Source organism: Strix aluco, chromosome 5 (genome assembly GCF_031877795.1).
Source record: "Strix aluco isolate bStrAlu1 chromosome 5, bStrAlu1.hap1, whole genome shotgun sequence".
In the NCBI taxonomy this organism is placed as follows: domain Eukaryota; kingdom Metazoa; phylum Chordata; class Aves; order Strigiformes; family Strigidae; genus Strix; species Strix aluco.
Genome location: NC_133935.1, coordinates 7,605,085 through 7,615,127, shown reverse-complemented (window position 1 = coordinate 7,615,127; position 10,043 = coordinate 7,605,085).

The following is a 10,043-nucleotide window of genomic DNA, read 5'->3' as shown; positions in this document are numbered from 1 at the left end:
CAGAGGAATGAGTAATATGCAATTACTTGTTTCTCTTCTATGTCTCCACTTACATTTGCATAATACTTAAGGACTAAGAGTACTTTCTAAGTCATGACTTCACCTGAGATGACGTATAAACAATCCACCCCACACTACAACACTTGTTTGATTGTCTAGTTTCTTTCTCTAAAATGGTAGATGTGCGGCCAGAGCCCCAGCTTCCATTCCACTTAAGCGAAAACCCTCACCAACAGTCCTAGGCTATTTGCCTGTGGTCTTCTCAGGAAACTCTATTGTAATCTGAGAAATGCTTCCCCAGAACACATTTATCAAACCCACTCTGTCAAAACATTTTGTTTCAAAAAGCCAGCATATCTCTGAATAATATTGTATGTATCTCAGAGTTTGGATAGTTTGGACGAATTTGCCATCTACAAGCTTTTAGTTTGCAAGTGATGGTATTTCTCAGGATATTTGTTGGCAACAGGCAGCTTGTTGGTAGGGTATGCTGTATCATTTCATGTTGAATGGATGGAACATTTTTCTGATATTTCTCATTTTCTGTAATAATAAAGATTGGGTAATATTAAGCATTGTAACACTGTTATATTGAGAAGAGTAAACAGCACACTGTTCAGTCCCTGCAAGATCTTTGCTACAGATAGACTGATAGTAAATTAACTAGTATGTTATCAACATCATCTTTCTGGAACATATTTTAGCCCTGCCTATGAAAAATAAAGTATTACATCCTCATATGGCATGAAACACTTGAAATACCATCCATTCTTCTTGATCTATAAAGTGTAATGTATACAGACATCACTGAAAAACACCTGCTGTGTCTAAATGATGAAAATAGGAGGACATAAGCATAGCAAGGCAGGAAAAAAAGAAGAGTTTAAAAAAGACTAACAAACAATCAAAACTAATAATCAATCTTTCTTCAGAAACAACAGGAATAAGAAGCCTGCCAGAGAATCCACAGGGACAAGAATGAGACATAGAGAAGATGAGGTCAGGAAGAATGCAGGAGCCGTGCAAACAACAACTATTATTCCCTATTGTTTCAGTTAATCTAATAAATATCAAATATTACTGTATTTAAACAAACCAGTTGATACCAAAATTTTGTTTCTCAAAAAATAAAACTCCCAACAATCTACGAACAATGTAATTCTGATGCAATAATTATATTGCTGCCATTCTGAATTAGCTCAAAATCTTGAACCAATGACATATCATTTTAATTTAAGATCTGGTTTTTACAAACCTTTGTCATAAGAGATCACGAACATGTGTTTCACTTGATCAGAAAGGACAAAAATGTGTGTCAGGGAGCCTTTTAAAGGATAAAAATATTTTTTTCTTCAGTAGAAAAGTTGCCCTTTTCAGTATTTTCCTTGGTCCCTTATTCATATTGTTCTGTTGCTTGAGGTGAAGATAGGCAGACTGATGCACTGGGCTTTACAAAAAGCAAACAGTAATTGAGTTAAAAATAAAGAAACGTATTTGAGACCTTCCCTTTTGAAATGTCAGTATCTCAAATTTTGGATTCCATTACAAAGAAAATGAATCAGAATTGGTTCCCTCTAGATTCAGATTCTAAATAACCTCCCACTCCCTGTGGATAAAGGAGCTCATCTGGATTTCAGAAAGAGAACAATACACCAGCCCCCAGACTAGCCCACTCAACAATCTCCCATTTCATGGAATCCCCTTCTTTTACCCTTTTGGAAACAGGGTGTGTGAGTCAAGGGAATATTTTGCAATCACAGGCAAGCCAGGCTTGAGACCTAAAAACATTGCTGCTTTTCATTCTCTGGGATCATCAGGATGATCCTTGCCAATAGATGTTTCACAGGGTATGCTCAGGTTGAAGCTGTAGTTAGACCATGAGCCAGGACAGACTCCTGACATAAGAGACATAAGAGATATCATATAAAGTGATGTCATTGTTTTTTAAGACCTGATTTTCCCAGTCGTTTGAGCAATGCGTGAGTAATGGCTTCAACACATGCGTCACAACTCCAAGACTTCCATTTCATACAAGACATTTTTTAGGTGTGTTATTTCATCTAACAAAGGCTTGAGGGCTTCTGAAAACTTCTTCCTGGTGAGATGAAACAACTGCCACATGCAGCTGTTTCAAGCCACATGCACCCGCTGTGCTACCCACTGTAATTTTGCAAGGGGCAGTGCTCAGTGAGCTACTCTGTAAGCAACAGGGTGCTGGAGAAGTGTGACTCTTCAGGCAGCAAAGCAAGGCTTTTGCATCCCTCCCCATTCTGCCTGAAGAGTCAGTCATTCTTTCAGGGACCAGGGACCAAAGACTGTAGCTCAAATCACTTTGTGTGGCCACCTCACTTTTTCCAGCCAACAAGATCACCCTGCAGGTCATCCCCTTGAAGAACTTGCATCTTCCAGGAGAAACACTTTAGATGCTACAACGCCCTGAGAGTGTTTTACAACCTTTCCTTCCCTGTGTACCTTCACACAATACCACTGCCACAGGTACAGCTCACATGGTCATCCCCTGCCCCTTCAGTAACACCTCATCTTCTGGCTATATCTGCACTATAAGATCACTTGGCTCCCATATCCTGGTTCCTAGCTTGTCCACCCTGCATGGATGTCAATTCACCACAATAGGGAACTATTTTGGAATGAACCAACCAGTTCCTTCCAGAAGGAAACCTAGGTACAGTTCTGGAGACTATTCATGGCAAAGAGCACTACAGATAGTCGTGATGGGTTGGACCAGAGTATGGTAGGTCCTCTTTTTGCTTTGTCAGTAGGCTCTGGACTTGCAGTCACCTCCACATGCCTTCATTGTACATCTCAGGACATGTGACACTTAACCTTTTGGACTGCAGCAAAGTTCTCATGTTACTTCTACATTTACAGAGAAGACCTGGGCCTAATACTGTGCAATTCAGCCACTCCAATCTGTACTAGAGCTCTAAGTTGGTGGACACAGGACATTTAGCATCACATGGTTCAATCAAAGATCCCTCCCTAAAGAGGATGCATTTAGCAATAGAGATACTGTCCCTGTCGCTCCTTTTGACTGCCCTTTGGTTACAGCAGGAAATATGTGAGCATGATATGCGATATTCAGGAAGGTTAGTTTCCTCTGCAGCAGTGGGGGGAATCTATTTACATGCTTCAGTGGAGTTACTCTTTCCTGTTGCTATCTGAAAACCTGCAGTTCATACTGAGTAATTTGAGCTCTGCAGCTTTGCTTGTGGGGTAGTGACCCACAGCAACTAGCCAACAATGATCTCAGTGGGAAATGCTTAGATAAGACATGCAAACTCCGAAGTATAAGTCATCCTAATTATATTGTCTAAAAGGAAAAATTCAGCCTATAGACTGGGAGAGTGAAACACAGTGCAGTCAAGAGTCTGGATCAAAATGTGTCAAATAAAAGTGTAAAGCAGATTCCCATTTCCAAGCTTTAATTACCAGAATGTTCTTTCTCAGTCAGCCTGTAGTTGGGAACTGATGTTAGAGGAGCACTGGGCTGCACCACAGCTATTTCACAACAGCAGCAAGAACTTGATGAGTATCTCCCTTCACTAGGTAACAACAGCAGCCCAATGCTGAAAATCATCTGATCTTGGAAGCTGGATGTTTTCACTCTTACAAGACAAGAAGCTACTTTCTGTCAGTGAGATCTGGAACCAAAAGTGGTTGTGGAGTCTGGATCAAAAGAGACTGTGCAGTCCCAAAGATAATGTTGGATTTTTTTCTATCTTTATATAGCACATTCTAGCCATGGAGATCATTGTCTATCTGTTTTACCTAACCTGATAATATTTTGGCTTGCAAGAGCCCAGCTGCCGATGGGATCCACATTGTACATATACATATGTGTATATATTTCACATTACTGGACCTCTATCCTGCTCAGCCAGGGAGGAAATAGAGGAGGCAGGCTGTTGATGCCATTTGTGTTCATGGGAGTGCATTGTGTGAGTGTGTAGATCTGTGTGGTTGCCATCTACGTATGTATATCCATGGTGTGTATGTGCATTTGTATGTGTGTACCTACTGGGAATAAAATACTCACTACTGGTTGCACCTGGGGACAAGGAGCTGCAGTAACTTCACTGCCAAATTTGTGCTACTAAATTCTGCCCTTCCTAAGAATCTTTTGCAATGTGCCCAGTATAAAGTACATTTAAAGATTCAAGCACAAGCAGAGGGCTCTGTCTACTGTATGATTAGGGAAGACATTTCAGTAGAGAGGATGTTGAAGACATGAACAGAGCTTAGAAGAATGTTACATTATTTGAAAACTACTTCTGTGTAAACTCATAATTCATGTTCTTTCATAAGAGAAAAAGAAGATGAGCAGAAGCACCAGTGTCCCGGTCTATTCACCAGTGTAAATATTTGGTATTTATTAGTCCTCCTAGCTGCTGAGCTGCTAAAAATAAGGCCATAATGAAAAAAAAAAAAAAAGTTTCCTTAAATTAACAAAAAAATGCTTTGAAATATAATTAGTGTTCACTGTTCCTAAAGAAACTTACATGTAACTGTATAACTGAAAGCAGGGAGGCCTTACGCTGAAAGCCGTGTCTCTAGAGGCAATGTACCATTAAGTAGGAGCTTTACTTTTTTGTAGTTGAGAAATACCTCAGAAACATATTTGCAGCAACAGCTAGAATAAGAGAATAAATCTAGGCGTGGCCCAAGCCTGCGTTTTATTGTATGCATCTTTATTTTTAGTAGAAGTGCTTTCAATTGTGTAAACAACATCCAAACCCTTCACTTCGTTGGGTTAATAATTGCTCTAATTTTCAGTGTGCCTGAATCTGATAGGAACAAATCATCTCTCTCTTGAAGCATAAATATAGTTTGATCAGTGCTGAAAGCAAATGCTTTGGGCCACCAACAACTGAAGGAAAATCTGAAGATCCCTAGAACTGGGCTATGCCACCTTCCAGTACATAACTGGGGACTGGTGCTGCTGTGGAAAAGGAGACTACTGAATTCAGAGCTCCTCTGGCAAGAGTCAGATAGTAAAAGGACATCCTGAAACTGAAGGAATAAGCCCTTATCACCGCAGTGACATCAGCCACTACGTGGTTTCCCCATGCTACTGTGAACACCAGATGTATATATTCATTATAATCCTGGATTACACTGTTGTGTTGCAGCCTTGTTCAGGCTGAATAGGAAGAAATAAAAATAGCAGTTCCTGAGGGAACACAAGAACAAGTTGTGTCACATAGCTGAGGACTCTCCTACACGGAGGGGAATGAGGCCCTCCAACCACAGCCCAAAGCAGAGCTGGTACGGAGATGATGCTGCAGCCGTAGGATCCTCTCCTGTGTCGCTTGGACAGCAGCGCCAAACCACCCTTACAAGATGTGCAGAAATAGTATCACTATAAACAATGATTACAGTTTTCATAATCTGGGGATGATTACCCAGTAATTAAGGAACAATCACACACATCTCTTCAAATGGCGTGCCCAGCTGTTCTGGGACTGCCAGGAATCAGGAGTGGCAGTCGCGGGTGTGGCAGGAGGTGCATGGACAAGCAATCAGGAAGCAAAGGGAAACTAAATACAAAGCTGTCACTGGATAGATGTTCCTGCGTCAAATAGAGCAGGGCAAATACTGACAAACACTACAGACAATGGCTGATAAGGATAGAGACGGGGAAGTGCGCTGAGGAGACAGACGAGAGGGACTGGTGGCATTGGTAGGGGTCACCCTAGGTACATCTCCTGTCAGCAGGCTGGAGCAGGCGTTGGGCAACTGATGTCCCTGGGAGATCAGGAGCCACCTCCTGAGCAACACCATGACACCTGCAATCTCCCTACCCCGTGTCTACAGGGAGGCTCTGGCTTTCCAGGCAGCAGGCAAAGCTCTTCAGCCAGAAGAAGAGAGAAGGGAGTGTTTTACTGTAGCAGTATATGGACTCAGTAGCGCCTGTAATTTATCTACTTCTCTGTTACTTATTGCCCCCAAAGGGAGCTGTTGGGCTGCAGGGACCCACCAGACTTGACATGTTTGTCGTCCCTGTCTGGCCCCTGGTGTCTGATGAGAGCTGAGGGGACAGAGCCCCTTGGAGGTACCAGGGGAGCTCTCATGGTGGGGCACTAGTGTGCTGAAGACACCAGTGGCTTTCCTTCTTCCTCTCCTTGCACTGACTGTGCTGTGTTGTCAGCCTCTGCAGGGGATTCTTTCAGCGATACCACTGAAGATTTGAGGACACTGGATTTTGCAAGGTGATCCAGCTGGGTCGCTGAAGACAGGCAAGAAGGGTTCCTGCAGGGTGGGCACCAGCTGGTGGAGTGGAAGCATCACACTGTGACTTCAAATGCATTTCCCTGCAGTGAGGAGATCTCTGCTAGCCAAACCAGCATCAAAACCCAGAGGTGCTGCTGGCAAAGTTACAATGCACCTTTCTGACATCAGTGGGCAAGCAGTGTGTCATGCCCAACATGAAAATGCTCTGTAAACTCATGACATGAGGCCCTGAAGCAAGGAGTAAGTAAGATTTGGGTTAACCTATGCTAGGGAGGGAGCTAAGGAACATTTCAATGAAAAAGTTCAGGTCTCAGAACTAAGCAGACTGAAATTTCTAAAGCTGTGAGTGTGGTAGGAAGCGTCACCCCTCCGTTAATTTACACATTTTTCTCATTATTTCATGCACTTTCTCTTAAATATCTCTGGCAGCATATTCAGGCTCTCATATGACATCTCAGATGTCAGCTACTCTCAGGCAAACACAGACAACCATTAATTCATAGTCCTGTGCTAAACTCTGCTGGCAGGTTAAAAGCATGTCATTATTAGAAAAAACAAAACTGATGTGTAAGCTTGTCTCTACTGCAGTCTGCTGAAATTAATAAACTGTAGTTGAGTCAGGCAATTAATGTTTCCATGTGTACCTTCCTTCCTGAAGCCTCGCTCTGTACTGTTGGGCCAGCTTAAGAGGACATTTGGTCCTTTGTGGGGCAGGATGGTTCCTCTGCTTTCACTTTTGACAGGCGGGGATTGCTCCTAGCAAATGAGTTTTTTCAGCCTGACCCTGACTTGGAATTTACCTGATGTATTTTGTTGTGGTGCTTTTTTATTAAACCTTCTCGCACAGTCCTTGAATGTTAGTTTTTGTCTCTTGCAGGTGGTGTCACTCTTCTCCTGCGGAGTTAGGAGTTAAGACAGCGGTGTGTCTCAGAGGAGATGGAATAATGCAGCAGCCTTTGCTCGGTCTGCTTTGAAATTTCAGTTGAATGTTGAATCTGCAGCTTGTTATGAGCTATTCTGTAGTGTTCCTCTATGCTGCTGAATTGCTGTGGAATGCACTTCTCGGGAGGAGTGAGCAGTGAATGGAACTTTATTACTATGTGCCTTCATAATATACTTTTGGTCCCATGAAAGGGCAATAGGTAATAACCAGGCCAATTACCTTCCCTAAAGATTTACAGCACAGCCTTTCTTACTTGCAGCACTTTGAGGGAAGATGGAAAATTCTCTTTCCAGCTCACCAGCTCTCTGCAGTCACTAAAACATGCTCTTGACATCTGCGTTTCAACCAGCTTGGATTCTGATGTTCTTAAGGCTGATTCAGAGCGTGTTTTGGGTAAAAGCTGCATCTGTAATCTGTTTCACATGCAGCAAAAAGATGCTGCAAAGATGGTTTCCAAGGGACTTGATGATACTGAATTGTATTCTGGAGTTTGATCTCTTCATCCTGCATGTTGGCTAGCTGAGCTCTGATGTTTATACAAGTCACTGTATCTCTTTTCAACACGTGGCATTGGTTGAGCTCTTCACTTGCAGCTTTAGACAAGACAGGCTTTGAATTGAGCTGGATAAAAGTAATTGCCTTTTCAGCCGGTGCCTTCTAAAGTGGAACTGAAAGGTAGGAGAAACACAGGAAATTGTTTCTGCTGAGTTTGTATTCAGAAAATAAGCTGTATCAGACGGTTGTTAATGCACTGCATTATTGTCAGGCGTTAGCATTGTCCTTTGAGAGCCAAAAGCAGACGTCAGCAGGGCAATCTCTAAACAGCATAGGGGTGGCCCAGTTCTGAGTCCAATGCCTTTTAGTAGGTTGGGGAGTTGCCTGGTAGGTGTTTCCCTGAGCAGAAAAGACGAATCCTCAGCATTAAAACTTTACAGACTGAAAATCTCTCTACCTAATAATGATGCTTGAGTGGTAAAGTTCACTGGGATGCACTTTGCTCTGTTTTTTCATACAGAGCTTGGGTGCATGATGAGGACTCTTCAACATTACATTTTATTTTCCTTCTGCCACCCTTTCATGCAACCATGTCTCTACCTGCTATTTTCTTACACTATAGAACTTCGTGGTCTGCTGGCCATATTGTTACAGTTTTCTCTTGCATAAAGAGTTGGATGACAAAGCAAGCAACATTTTTTGGTGGTTTGTTTTTATGCAAATCTGTGAACTAGAGAGTAACAGCAGCCAGGGTATGGGACACACACGGAGTGCTGTGATATTGGTGCAAAGGAAGTACACTTTTGAAATACCCATCTCACTCATCTGGTGTTGGGTTTGCAACTCTCTCTCTTGTTTTACATTTTAATTAAAATATCCAGTTATGTAAAACAGCATTATATAAATAAGTGAAAGGGATCCGCTCTGTATGTTTGTATTTTTGCTGACTGTAAATCTGTTCTATACATTTCAACACCTGGGGCACTGACGGGTTTGGTTTTTCCACATTTTGGCATACTTGATTGTCTGCTGTGAAATGTGCCACAGTAATCATCTGAGTTTCCTTTGTCACTGTCATAAAGCACTAGCATCCAACAAGGAAGGGTGTTCCACCGTTCTGCTGCTTGCCCTTTGGGAGGATCCAGACTGAAGCCTGAACGATGCTTACTGTCCAGAGCTTGTAGTCTGAGCTGCACTTGTGTTTACATGGCAGAAGAAATGTAGCTGGGAATATGTGACTCTCCAGTACAGGTAGGTGCTCCAGTTTCCAGCTGCTGGCTCTGAACAAGCATGACCTGCAGGGAGTAAAATGTGGGCCCAGTAGTTTTGTCATTTCATGTGCTTTTACTCCTGAAAACACACACTGTATTAAATTAGATTTTGAAAATGGCAATCTCCTTTTTTTTTTTAAAAGGGGCAGGCAGCACCGGCAACTGCGTCCCACCTTTCCCATAAGTTTGTCCAAACCACAGTGCTGTAGGCAAACCACCTGCAGCAGACCAGCAGCTGCACATCCTCATCTTAACTTCTTTCTTGGTGTAGTAGCAGCAGTTTTCCTGCTGCAAGTTGCTCCTGACCCACTGGAACTGGCATCTGACTGTTGGGGAACATTGACAGAGTCATAGAATCATAGAATAGTTTGTGCTGGAAGGGACCTCCAAAGGCCATCCATTCTTTGGGTTTGAATAATTGCTGAGATCCAGCAAATGGAATAACAGGGTGTTTGTATTAGTCTCGTATATGTGATACCTCTTGTGCTAGTATATTTTGATCCTAGAGATATTATCTCCTCCCTGAGTGACTGATGGAACTGAGTCACAACATGATTTGAAGTTGGGAGCTACGATTTAAGAAAAAATTGCATTTCAGTTGGCTTTTAGTTTCTTAAGCCTGATTATAGGATGCTCTTCTGAAGGCATTCTGCAGTCAAACTAGTCTTGTTCAGGCAGGAATCAAAGCATTAGATGCAGGCGGATAGCTCTGTAAGCCATTCTCATTAGCAACACTTATCCATTCAAACACTTCTGAAAATAGCTAGTTTTAAGTAAAATCATCTATTCATGCATGGAAGTGAAGGAGGGAGAACAAATAGATGCTCAAAACTTTTCTGTTTCCTTGGAGCTACTCCATACCACGAGATTAACTAGAAGACCAGCATTTTTTACAAAATTTTAATGTAAGAAGTTTCACATGCCCTCTTGGCCAATAGCACAAATTGGCATCAGTTTCTGAAACAATGACAAAATCTGACTGGAGGAGGAAGGACATAACAAGGTTGAAGAGATAAGGGAGTATTTGTCTGTTAGAACTAGAAACATCAGCTAAGAAACCTCTTTTTCCTTTGCTCATCCTT